Source organism: Triticum dicoccoides, chromosome 7A, assembly GCF_002162155.2.
Source record: "Triticum dicoccoides isolate Atlit2015 ecotype Zavitan chromosome 7A, WEW_v2.0, whole genome shotgun sequence".
In the NCBI taxonomy this organism is placed as follows: domain Eukaryota; kingdom Viridiplantae; phylum Streptophyta; class Magnoliopsida; order Poales; family Poaceae; genus Triticum; species Triticum dicoccoides.
Window position 1 is genome coordinate 667,912,056 of NC_041392.1, and position 14,647 is coordinate 667,926,702.

The window sequence follows — 14,647 nt, forward strand, 5'->3', positions numbered from 1 at the left end:
TAGTGGAAGGTTTACGTAACAGGCCCGTAAGCGTACGTAGGTGTAGAATTATTCATAAAATTGTCATAATTCAGTATTTGCACTTGTTATGGGGACGGAATCACATAATGTGCACTCCATCGTACCTTTGTGGCTACTACTGTGATGGTCACTGCACAGCAACCTAGGGTGCGAGTAGTAGTGATGGTCAGGCATGGAATTCCAAAGGTAGCAAGGAAAGCATGCTCAACGGTTCTTCTCTTTTTTTTTAGGGGAAAATTGTGCCGCTTTATTTATCCAAAACTAGGAATGTCATCCGAAATTACATGCAAGATAAAATCTGGTGGTGAACCCACCCACACCTCTGAACGGTTCTCACCTACACCTACACGAGCAAGATTATGAGCGGCGACATTTCCCGAACGACTGATCCATGTAACCTTGGCCTCCTCCATAGACCTGAGCATCGACTTGATATCCTGCACCCAAGGACTGACCGCAGAAAGGTCCCTCTCCTGGTTATTTAGCTTTTGCACAAGCGACATGCAATCAACCTCCACATGAGCTCTCCGAATATTGTGATCCAACGCTAAGCGGACAGCGTTCTTGCACGCCAGAACTTCTGCCATCTCCGGGTCAGTAACATTAGGGAAGAAGTGGCATGACCCGGCTAAGAACGCCGCATTGTGGTCACGAAGGACCGCCCCTCCTCCACCTTTGTCACCTTGCCTCGAGACCGCGCCGTCGGAGTTGATCTTTACCCATCCATCTTCGGGAGTTTCCCATTTTTGGATGGTCTTTGGCTCCGGTAGTGACGCCCTCGTCTCGCGAGATGATCTCCAATCCTTGATCCGAGCTTGTACTGTGGCTAATATTTCATGTGGCTGGTTAATTTTTCTTCCCTCCCTCATCTCATTTCTGGCTAACCAGAGACCGTACGCCACCTGAAGGAGCAGTTCCTTGTCATCTTCAGAAGCTCTCGTGAACCAGTCCAGAAGCCACACCGCAAGTGCCCGCTGCGATTGAATGTACGGTGGTGGCCTCTCCAAGTACCTGCCCTCCCGCTCCTTAACCTGCTGCCAGAACAGGTGCGAGTGTTGACAGTCCCAGAACCGATGTAAGATTGTCTCTTCTCGAGCACACACCACACCAAAAACTCCCGGCTTGATTCTCCGGCGATGAAGTTCAGATCCCACCGCTAGGCCATTCCGTATCATACGCCACATGTGTATCTTTGTTTTCTCGGGTGCACTCATATCCCATAGAGCCATGTAGCCCTTGTGCTTAGCAACCGAGCTGGAGGACTCCGGCTGTCCGGCCCTCGCTCTGTCCATGGCCATTCTGAGATGATATGCGGATTTGACTGAAAAGACCCCGTTTCTTGGTGTAGTTCCAAGCTCTAAAATCCTCCGCCTCCGGTCCACCAATAGGTATCTGCATTATGTCAGTCGCATCGTCCTCTGAAAACATTTGCTTAACCAAATCTTCGTTCTAGGATATTCCGTCCCAGTTGATCAAGTGAGCAACCTTGGTAACCCCATGCATATACAGTTGCCCAAGTGGTCTCGTGCTGCCACTGCGAGGGATCCATGCATCATGGTAGATATTAATGTTCATCCCCGAGCCCACTCGCCATATGATACCCTCACGGAGAAGGTCACGGCCGTGCAGAATGCTTCGAAAAGTGAAAGAACCCGCTGTTGGGCATGAGGCAGAGAGGATCGTGTCCTCCTTGAAGTAGCGAGCCTTGAGAACCCTTGCACAAAGCATGGTTGGGCATTGCAAAATGCGCCAGGCTTGCTTGGCCAGCAATGCCTGGTTGAACGCCTCGAAATTTTGGAACCCCATGCCACCATCTCTTTTACTCTCACACATCTTCTGCCATGATATCCAATGGACTCTTTGCTCACCATTCATTGCACCCCACCAGAATTTAGAAGAAATTGAAGTCAGGTTCCGGCACATCTTCTTCGAGAGGTGAAAACAACTCATGGTGTACGTCGAAGTCGCTTGCAACACCGATTTGACAAGGACTTCTTTTGCCGCTTTAGACAAGCCTTGTCCCTTCCATCCACAAACCTTTCCTTTGGAACACTCAGTGACATGCTTAAAAGCACCATCCTTTGATCTTCCAACCAGTGTCGGGAGACCCAAGTACCGCTCATTAAGTGCCTCTGACTGGATACCCACCGCTTGTTTCAACTGATCGTTGGTACTATCTTGACATCCTCTTTCGAAAAAGATGGAAGATTTCTGCATGTTTACTTTTTGCCCCGACGCCTTCTCATACATGGTGAGGATCAGTTTAAGTGTCTCCATGTTCTCCTTGGTACCTTCCAGAAAAACTATGTTATCGTCTGCGAACAAGAGATGAGTTACATGGGGGCCAGTGCTCCCAAACCTCACCCCCGTTATCCTTCTTTCGTCCCGAGCTCTCTTCAAAAGTGCTGAAAAACCCTCGACACAGAAAAGAAACAGGTAAGGTGACAAAGGGTCACCCTGTCTTAGACCACGAGAGGAGGAAAAACTTCTTGAGAGACCGCCATATAGTTTAACCGAGAAGGTAGCTGTCGTGACACAACGCATAATCATGGACACCCATTGCGGAGCAAAACCAAATTTCGCCATCACTTGTTCAAGAAACATCCATTCCACCCTGTCATACGCCTTCATCATATCCAGCTTGATCGCACATAAGCACTTCTTCCGCTTCCTTTGTCTGGTGGCATGAACACACTCGTATGCCACCAGAACATTGTCAGTAATCAACCTCCCCGGGACAAAAGCACTTTGCTCTTCAGAGATTAAGATAGGAAGTATTCCCTTCAATCTATTCGCCAAAACCTTCGTCGCTATCTTGTACAAGACGTTACATAAGCTGATGGGACGAAACTGCGAAAGTAACTCCGGTGAGTTCACTTTTGGTATCATGACGATAATCGTATCGTTAAAAGCCGCGGGAGTCATGGCTCCATTAAGGAAATCCCGTACAGCTGAGCACACATCACCCTTTACCAGAGACCAGTGTCTTTGGTAAAATAGGGCCGGGAGAACGTCCGGCCCCGGCGCCTTCGTCGGTCCCATCTGGAAAAGCGCTTTCTCGATCTCCTCATCAGAAATAGTGGCTGTCAGTTTGTTGTTCATATCATCCGAGACCAAAGAGTCAATGTTCTCTAAAAGTGCATGTGCATCTCCCTCTAATGTGAACAGGGACTCGTAGAATTTGGCGGCCATATCTCTCATCTCTTCGTTGACCATGCATCTCGTACCATCCTCTTTCCTCAAAGCCCTAATAGTGTTCTTGCGCTTGCGATGAGAGGCACGGTTTTAGAAGTACTTCATGTTCAGGTCGCCGGCCCTCAACCAGTATACCCTCGAACATTGCTTGTACAGCAACTCCTCCCTCGCATATCTCTCTCTCAACTGTTCTTCAATGTCTCGGACCTCCAGTGAGGACCCGGACGCATCGGCTCTACTCCGAGCATCTGCGAGCTGTGACTTGAGCTTCGATATCTGTCTCCGGATGGACCCAAAAACTTCTCTAGCCCACCGTTGCATGCTCCCTGCCATCTTGCTTAATCTGTTCCACACTGCCACCACCGATTTTTCATCCGTCGCTACATCAGACCATGCTTGGGCTATCATCTCGTCGTATTGTGCATGCCTCGTCCATGCCTCCTCGAACTGGAACGGTCGAGGTCCCCTCTCTTTCTCACGTGGAGCTGTCTCCAATGCTCGAACAAGAATTGCTTGATGGTCAGATTCCTCCGTCACAAGATGTTCAACATGAGTCTCTGGGAACATGCTTAGAAAACTGTCCGTGCATGTTGCTCGGTCCAATCTGACTTTGATATTGTTAGCACCATCTCTTTTATTATCCCATATGTATGGGTACCCCGAAAAGCCCAGGTCTGATAGCCCACAATCGGTCAAACAGTCCCTAAAGTCTTCCATTTGAGCAAACGGTCTCGGATTACCTCCTAGTTGATCAGTTTGGAAGAGGGCCTCATTGTAATCACCTGCACAAATCCAAGGAAGATTGTCTTGTGCCCTCAAAAAACGGATAGAATCCCCCAAGACTTCTTGCGTAACTTCTCGGGGTGAGCTTATTTTACTCACCAAAAAACCGTAGCCACTGGACTAACGAAAAGCTGGAGAGAACATAAAGACCACAAATTAGAATAAACTGCCTTTTTGACGAAAAGAATGGCCCTCGCACCCGCCCACTGCCGTAGAAATTGTGGCCTAGCTCCGAAACTGTGAGACCAGCCAGATTAGCCCGCGTGCACCGCGTCCGTGCGCTGCACTCACGGTCCGGTCGATATCGCCGCAGGGGGTGCGGTGGTTCGCGCTGGACCAAGCCCACGGAGCGGCGCTAGTTCCGTTGGGGATAGGCTGAGTGTCCGACACGCACGCGCTGAGCCAGCGGACGAGAGGCGAGACGATTGTTCAAACATGGCGGCTGCTTCCGTACGTACGTCCCCTCCGTGCCAACGCGTACAGCATCCCGAGCGATAGGGCGACAAATACAAGAGGGATCCTACTCAGGCTAGTCATAGTGGGAGTAACTTAGCATGTAACATAGCGCATTCCGAGAAATTTTTGTTTAGGCTGGTCACAATGGGGAGGAACTTAGGAGTAACATCACACACTCCAATACAACTTTGCTTATGTGTCACATATTTAATGAAGAGAGAAGTGTTTGTGGTAACTAGCTAAGTTACCAGAACATCACACACTCCAAGAAACAATGAGTCTATAACCTAATAAATACATTGTTGCATGACACTTCATAGATGTTCCTACCCACTGTGGAGGTAGTAACATAGTCTAGGGAAGTGTGTAAGTTACTAGACTATGTTCTTGCCCATTGTGACCAGCCTTATGTGACATGTAGTTAATGAGAAGTGGTAACATAATATGTTACTGTAACATAGCGCTTTCCAAAACAAGAGGAGTCTACAAGCTAATTAATGAAGTCCTCTATGACACAAAAAGTCACTTTGGAGGACGGGTGCATTGGAGCCCTGTATTTCTAATAGTGTCAAAATGCTATTTTGAAGTTTCAAAAAATCATTAAAATAAAATCAACATGTTTATATGGATATATATTACATATGTGCAAATTTTGATGCTGAAATAAGTAAACCATGTGAGTCACACAAAAAAGACAAAATCATGATTTTGAAAAGATGAATAGTGCATGTATCATTGACTATTTGGAAATCATCATTTTGTCATTTTTGTATAGCTACATGTTTACCAATTTCATCATCAAACTTTTACACATATGTAATATACATCCATATGATCATGTAGATTTATTTTTAGAATTTTTTAAAAATTTAAATGTGATTTTTAAAGTATTTAAAATAAGGTCCTCCAATACACCCAGGTTCCAAAAATCCACTCTCTCTATGACACTATTACTATGTTACTTTGCACTATGAAGATATTAACTTAGACTAATGTCATATGCATGACACTAGTATAAGTTACTCTTCACTATGACCAGCCTCAAACTTCATTCATAAAAGACAGATGCGTATATCCCGGTGGTGCATATGCTTTTTTCATGGTAATATGTATCTCGCTCGTATCATAAAATTAAAATATACATAAAAACCGACATGATAAAATTGAAAAGACAACAGAACATCTTTAAGCTTGACACCAACACCCATCACCTGTCTATGGCACCACCACAACATCCAAACACAAAAAAAGAAGAGGGATCACCTTCTCACCGAGCTCGACACTGCTCCATCGTTGATGTGCAACTTTGCGGATCTTCAAGATGGCCCGCCATAGGCGAAATCATTACCGTTGAACGAATCAGACCAGGACAACACCACGGACACGGCATAGGACTCTATATCCGGTATCCCCACATGACTAAGATCTCAGAGAAGGAAACTATACCTGCCATCCACGAACCACGAGCCCAACACACATTCCGTTTTTCAGATGTCGTCGATACAAACCGCAATCTGCATCCGCTCCTTGACCATCTCCCAAGCTCCGCACTGACGATGGAGCATATGCCGTCGTAACGGCGAATCCCAATAACAAATGTCCACCACAAGGATGCCGCCACCGCCACAACATCCCCGCTTGAACAGACCGGTTTTCAGATCCTTCACCGACCATGGAGACGTTCGCCTTGTCGAAGGAGAATCTGAAGCTTCTTTATTCAGCATCATCGTTGCCGTCACCAAAACCAAGACGTTGGTCGATCCAAAACCCTAAACTTTTTAAGACCTAAAAGTTAAAACTAAAATAATCCACATGCGCGGGATCCGACAAGCACCCTCGTGACGTGACCGACGATCAAAAAGTCGACGAAGAAGGAGAGCCACCGGAAGACAACATAGGAAGGAACGGCTCTCCTGATGGTGGCGGCTAGATTTTGCTACCAGGAGGAAAACAATGTTGACCGATTGCTTAGTCAAAAGTGTGAAGTGGATGAATTAGAAGACGGAGACGCTACCGGTCATGAGAGATGGTACGGGGAAAGTGACGACCGTTCGACAGGTCTGTTTCGTTCGTGCTATACATACCTGCCTACCACTTTGAATTATGATGCAGACACGAAATGACGGGACTGGTGGACTTGTGTGCATACGTACTCAAACGCGCTGACATTTATTTTCTTTTTTTTTCAACAAATAATATGCTCGTCCATGCCACAATTTATTGTTAACATTAGTATAGTCTTAAGCGCTCATACACTCACCCCTATGAACGCACACACGCACACCTTATCCTATGAGCACCTCCGAGAGACTGAGCCGGCGTATTGTCTTGAAATTTACGAAGTCATCGTAGGCGCCTTATCGTCGATGAGAATGCTGAAATAATCCAGGAATAAATGCGAGCACCAGAATTTAAACTCTGATGGGTTGGGATACCAGTGTCCCTCTAACTATCCAATTATAGATTGGTTTGCAATGCCACAATTAATTACTCATGCGGGTGTAGGTGTCGACGGGCTGATATTTATCTTCCTTACTGAAACCTGACGACAGAGCAACCGATCACCTCATCAATTGTATCGATGGTGACCTCCATGTGGCGCCACCCGATTCGTCGATGCTGCATATGTATATTGCTTTGCTCTTAAGCAATCTGTTAGTAGTGTACAACTACTAATAAGCTGCTGGAGATTAGAGTATCAATGTGTCATCTTTTGAGCCTGCAGCTCAATTCCTTAATCCTCGGGGCTGGGAATGGATTGGTAAGTTCGCAACGTACTTTCTGTCGGTAAACACTCGATGCTTCCTGGCTAGTTCGCAGTGGTGGAACCTGGAAAGCAAACATCGATGTGAATCATAATTAAGAGCTCGATTTGGGAATGATGATGGTAAGACGAGATATATAGGCCCGGGTCTCCTTTTCGTCGCCCATGACAGCGATCGACGCAGTGCGTGCACGGTATATGGTACCGGAAACGAGCTTGTCTGCAAATCCTTGTCTGCAAGCATGACCCGGGCGACCCTTTAGAGATGCTTATATTAATTATTGGCTTCGATTGTCGGTTGCTGATGGGAAAAAAATTATATGAGACCAGGTCTTATGATTAGCATGTGAGACCCGTCCTGATGGATGACACGTGGCATTCACAAATCACAAAACATCTAATCTTTCTTCCCCCTAATTTTAAGTGAAGTGTGGTGGATGCTTTGAGATTTGTGAATGCCACGTGTCATCTACTAGGATGGGTCTCGCGTGAGACCTGTTCTCATTTTTCCTATCGATAGGTGCCATGTTTCCCTTTAAAAAAAGAAAGATAGGTGCCATGTTATGCAGACACGCCTATGTTGCGAAGGCAATGCTAAAAATCAGCCTCTCATTCTGCAAGTTGCAGCAATAATGCATTGCTGCATTCCGCTTCGTCCGTGGCCTGATTTTCGCTTCGACCGGGAAGGGCCAATTGCATGCAAGACAACATTCGCAGAACCGGCTTGACTTGCGATCGGGCACGCACGCAACCTTGAACCTCTGATCGCTCATGTGACCACAGCACATCGATCCGGCCAGTGCATTCATGACAGGTGACGCAGGGTCAGGCAAGCAATGCCGCTTTCGGCCTGCCTTTCCTCATCTTTGTAGCGCCCGGCCATTGGATAAGTCAAGGTCCGTGTACGACATGCTCGTGCTCGTGCTCGTGCTCGTGCTCGTGGATATATATGGATAACAGCATCTTTAAGACGGATCCAAACCTTCCATAACCATCTGGACCAGTTTTCCGGATCGGGGAAGCCATCAAACTTTAACTTGTATCAGTCCGTGGAGCGGCCCGAACACGATTTGTCCTGTAGACTGGAGATAAAGGTGGGGAAGATTTGGGGGGAGTCCAGACCACTCACAAACCCGTTTCCGACCGCCCTGACCCACCAATACCCCCCTCCCGCGTGCGCTCCCATCTGGCGCCAGCTGCCAGCATTCATGTCGTTGCAGAGCGCGCCGCTCCGCGTTGAAGACGGCTCGGGGCAGACACGACCTCTTGCTACCTCCGCCTTTCAAACGGTGCGCCGACCAAGGGCGCCGCTCGCTGCACGCCCGGCTGAACACGCCTCCTCGCCGCATCCATACACCCCCATTAACCCTGCGTGGAAGCCGATAAATCTACTCTGGTCACACGTCCGTTCAGGAGGGGGCCAGCATTAAAACGCAACGCTAGCAGAGCTCCTACCGCCTGCTCTCTATTTAAATGAGGGCAGACGCCGGGCAAGAACCACACCCCTCCGCCGCTCCCCCAATCTCCTCCTCCATCACTCGACACACACCGGTCTTTAATTTTAAAGCCACAACCCACGGATTCAACTATTCTATCTATTTAAGGTCTAATTGCTAATTAGATGTCTTCGTGTCGCTCAATGCACTACAACTGTTAGAATTGGGGTCGCTCCCCTCATGCCGGTTCTTAGTTGAACTAAATTGATCTATATCTTAGATGTTGCCACTTCGATAACAATTAGTATTTATAGATGGTAGACGATATATGGTCAATTCCGTGAATCTGTTATATTATGCTATATCTTTATTATTATTATCCAATTTGTTCCGGTACTAAAAACAAAACTTTAGTTTTTTTTAGGAAACATTTGGGGCCGGGGCGCCGGCCGAACGCTCGGCCGGTCACGCCGCGTCACACCCCCTTTTTGTCCCTCCACGTAGGCATATGGTCCACCCCACCGCTTCACCTCATCTCGTATCCTTTCTCTCGGTTCAGCCCAGCCACTCATTCCCCAATCCCTTCCCCCAATCTCTCTAGTTTCAATCCCATCCCACCGCAACCACTGCTTGCCACCATGGCCAGCCATGCCACGGCAATCTTCCCCGGCGAGCTGCCCAACCACTCACTCCCCAATCCTTTCCCCCAATCCTTCTAATTTTAATCCCATCCCACCGCAGCCACTGCTTGCCACCATGGCTAGCCATGCCATGGCAATCTCTCCTGGCGAGCCATCCTGTTGCGGTGCTCACGCAGCTCCTCCCTCATCCATGGACGCGAGAGAGGCGGTGTGGTGGGGCTGTGTGCAAATGGAGAGCGCCTGCAGCCATGGGCACAGCTGGAACATCCATGCGCGGTGACCGGACTATAGTCCATCGGCGCTGCAAAACCAGAAGCCGCCGGTGATGGAGATGACACACTCCGGTGCTGCAACCGTCCGGCTTTTTTGCTAGAATCATGCCGGCGAAAAGCTGGAACGATGCCGGCGAAAAGCTGCAAGTAGCGTTGCCGATGGAGATGGCAGGCTTTGATGCTGCAACGGCAGGCCAAAAGCTGGAACCATGGCGGCAAAAGGTTGCAAGCAGCGTTGCTCGCGATGAAGATGGCAGACTCTGGTGCTGCAACCGGTTGCCTTTTTTACTGGAACCACGTCGACGAAAGGTTGCAACCAGCATTGCTGGTGATGGAGATGGCGGGCTGCCATGTTTTTTGTTTGATGAAACCAGTGTATCAATTTTTTGTTACCATGGCCTTCAAAGTTTGCTACCACCATCTTCGATTTTTGCTACAACTCTGCTTTTGATTTTGTTGTTGTTGGATCCTTCTGGAACCACTTCAATTTTATTGTTACCTCCGTTTTGATTTGTGCTACCACCGTTGTTGATTTTTGCTACCACCCTAACTTTTGATTTTTTTTTGCTGGATCCATCTTCTTTTGCTCGGAACCACTCCAAATTTGCTACCACCATGTTTTTTTACTACCACTGTATTTCATTTTTGCTGGAACCGACACGACAGATTGCTGCGTTGGGGCGGACCAGTGAGCACCGATGCTACAACCGGCAAGCGGAACCAATGAGCGGCTTCGGCGAGCTGCTAGCGAGAGGCCTCAGGGTGGACCAATGAGCACCGGTGCTACAACCGGCAAGCTGCCCCGGCGAGCACGTCGACGAGCGGCTTTGGCGAGCTACTAGCGGGAGGCGCCGGGACGAGCACTGGTGCTACAACCGACAAGTGACTCCGGCGAGCGCGCCGACGAGCTGCTAACTGGAGGCGGTGACATCTCATGGAGTTGTACACGAGCGAGGAGGGTATTTTTCTTTTTTTTTTCTACTCTGGATCTGACAGCTAAATGTGCATGTATCCAATTCGGCCAGCACGCCGCTGCTTAGCGGTCGTCTTTTTTTAAATGTCTTCACAATTTTGTATACACACTCTTGAAATTCTGGGCCCGCCCCTGCTTGGGCTCATATGATCGCCTATGAATGTTAACATTTTGAAAATGGTAAGAAAAATGTAATGTTTTTTCAATGAACATGTCTGTGCCTTCCTTGAAAGAAATTCTTCCATGGTTTGTGATGGTTAAGAAACAAAATTCGGGAACTAAGAAAGTCCTCCCTAATTAGAAACTACACTATAGTACACTCCATGCCTTCCATGCTCCTCGTAAATAAAATTATAATACTGATTCGGTATTTGCACTTGTTATGGGGACGGAATCACAGAATGTGCACTTCATCGTAGCACAACCTATGGCGCCCTTGCGAGTACGTAGTAGTGATGGTCGAATTCCAAAGGTAGCAAGGAAAGAACTCAACGGTTCTTCTCTGGGTGAGCTTATTTTACTCACGAAAAATCCGTAGCCACTGGACTAACAAAAAGCTGGAGAGAACATATAGACTAGTACGTACAAATTAGAATGAAGTGCCTTTTGACGAGAGGAATGGCCATCGTGCCCGCCCACTGCCGGAGAAATTCTGGCTGGAGTATAGCTCCGAAACTGCGCAACCAGCCAGATTAGCCCGCGTGCACCGCGTCCGTGCGCTGCACCCACGGTCTGGTCGATATCGCGGCTGCTTCCGTACGTGGTTCGCGCTGGACCAAGCCCACGGAGCGGCGCTAGTTCCGTTGGGGATAGGCTGAGTGTCCGACACGCACGCGCTGAGCCAGCGGACGAGAGGCGAGCCGATTGTTCAAACATGGCGGCTGCTTCCGTACGTACGTCCCCTCCGTGCCAACGCATACAGCATCCCGAGCGATAGCAACTGTGTCGTCAAATACAAGAGGAATCCTACTCAGACCTCATTCAGAAGATACACGTATACCCCGGTGGTGCATTCGCTTAGTCAAAAGTGTGAAGTGGATAAAAAATAATAATTAGGAGAAGGAGACGCTACCGGTCACGAGCGACGGTACGAGAGGTTTTTCTTTCTTTTTTGAATAGGAGGATAGACGGTACGAGAGTGAGTGACGACCGTTCGACAGGTCCGTTTCGCTGGTGCTATACATACCTACCTGCCTACCAGTTTGAATTCTGATGCGGACATGTGATGACGGGACTGGTGGACTTGTGCGCATGCGTACTGAGACGCACTGACGTTTATCTTCTTATTTTTTTCCCCTTGTATATATACCAATAAAACATCCGTCGACGCCACGATTAATTACTCATGCCGGCGTACGTGGTGACGGGCAGATTGGCGTTTATCATCATCGCCTTCTTTACTGAAACCTGACGACGGAATGACCGATCACCTCATCAGTTTGGTCGAATGGTAGTATCATACATATCAACTACGCAATTTTAATGAGGTGTTATAGAATTAAATGAAGAAAAAAAGAGTTGAGTATCATATCATGATACCGTATCATAATTATTGGAAATATTAGCACTTTTCCGATTAGATTTATCCACGAGTAAACAGTAAGCATGGCATAAAAGGTATGCATCACATAGCAATACCTAAGCATACTAGCATGTACAGAACATAGAATCGAACCTTCTATGAGCAGTACATATACGGCTACATTAAGAACGAGTAAACGACGGATGAACAGATCATACCCTCCGGTTGACCAGACCAACGCGGCGGCGGCAGCAGCAGCCTCGGCGTCGTCCGTGGCCTTCTTCTTGGAGGCGGCGGCGTCGGCCATGATGTCGATGCAGGGGAAGTAGTGGAAGCAGAGGCGGGGAAATTGGGGGCGGATCGGGAGCAGTCGCGTCGAGACGCTCCCCAAAAACCTTATTGCCGTTCTCCCGGGCAAGATCTCGAACGACAGGGTTCCGGAGGCACCTGCTCTCCCGACCAACCGTGCACGCGGTCGTCGGGATGGGATCGCCGGAGGCAGCACAGAGTAAGGAATAGTAGATGACGGCTAGGTCACGCGAGAGGGAGTGAGTGAACCGAACTAGGTTACTTCACTGGCCAGAGCCTTCTTATATAGTCCGCAAGGGGAAAGTCGTGGGCCTGGCCAAAGCCCACGACCGAGTCGGCCCACTCCCGGCAAGGGAGTTGTGCCCGGCAAGGGTCGCACTCCCGGCAAGGGAGTCGACGAATCCTGGCAACGCGGGTCCCGGCAAGGGAGTCAGCCCACAGTCCAACGTCTTGGACAGTGGCCCACTTGTTAGCGACTCGTTAATTAATCCCTGATTAATTAATTCATTCCTGAGCGGCAAAAATAAGCTTCGGCTCGGCTCATTCCCGCGGCGCGCGCGCGTCGTGACGAGGCGAGGCGGGCGGCGGAGGAGGAGGAGCACGCGTGTACCACTCCTCTTCCCAAGCTCGCAATGGCAAGTGGTAGAGCAGCCCTTATAAAGGGGTCTCAACTCTCCTCAACTAGCAAGGTGGGACTAAACTTCGCACCACCTGCCATCTCATATATGGGCCTCAAGATTAACCAGGGATTAGTGTCTTATATGGGCCTAAGCCCATCCATAATCCAACAACCCCCCACCAGATCTCGAGGCACATAAGTTTGTCAACTGTTCCAAACAATGTTTGATATAACAGAATTTTCAGTGGAGACTGTAAAGTTGAACTTACACCTAGAGCAACAGGATTAGACTTCTTCACAACTAAACAATGGACTATGCCTTGAATTGTCAGTTTGACGTGCAGAAGTTTCGCCTATTGTCAGCTGATACATGGCTGCCGAAGGCTAAACCCCACAGGTGGAGCTTATTAGTCATACTCCGTACCTTCTCATGAGCTTACTAGAGATTCCCCAATCTCATAGACTGTGACCAGCAGTCGGGCTCACATAGGTGTGTTCCTCCAAAGAATGCTATGTAGGTTAGCATCTTGCTTACACAAGTTTTGGAACACATTAAGACAAAAAGTCAGCCTGCCTTACAGAATTGAGAGTATTGTGCATCTCCAACGGAGTGGGTTAATTAAGGATACTCTCCTCAGTTGACCGCTGGATTGTTTTCCCAGGTCCTAATTCACGGGATCTCCGATCACATAGGTTGGGTTACCCCCATAGCAACTTACGTGGGTCCCATACCCATCTCCCTCGATGCATTTTCTATCACAATCCGTGATAGCCCTTTTGTAAAAGTGTCTGCCAGATTCTTAGCCGTCTGGATATAATCCAATGCTATTACTCCGGAGCTTCTTGATTTTCTGACAGATTTCAATCTTCTTCTTATGTGCTTTGTGGATTTCATGTTGTCCTTTGAACTCTTAGTGAAGGAGTCCTGGATTAGGGGGTCTCCGGACAGCCGGACTATCTCCATTGGCCGGACTGTTAGACTATGAAGATACAAGATTGAAGACTTCGTCTCGTGTCCGGATGGGACTCTACTTGGCGTGGAAGGCAAGCTAGACAATACGTATATGGATATCTCCTCCTTTGTAACCGACCTTGTGTAACCCTAACCCTCTCCGTTGTCTATATAAACCGGAGGGTTTTAGTCCGTAGGACAACAATCACAACATACAATCATACCGTAGGCTAGCTTCTAGGGTTTAGCCTCTCTGATCTCGTGGTAGATCTACTCTTGTAACACCCATATCATCAATATCAATCAAACAGGACGTAGGGTTTTACCTCCATCAAGAGGGCCCGAACCTGGGTAAAACTTCGTGTCCCCTGCCTCCTGTTACCATCCGGCCTAGACGCACAGTTCGGGACCCCCTACCCGAGATCCACCGGTTTTGACACCGACATTGGTGCTTTTATTGAGAGTTCCTCTGTGTCGTCACCGTTAGGCTTGATGGCTCCTACTATCATCGATAGCGATGCGGTCCAGGGTGAGACTTTTCTCCCCGGACAGATCTCCCTATTCGACAGCTTTGCACCGCGGGCTAATTCGCTTGGCCATCTGGAGCAGATTGAAAGCTACGCCCCTGGCCATCAGGTCAGATTTAGAAGTTTGAATTACACGGCCAACATCCGTGGGGGCTTGATCTTCGATGGATTTGAGCC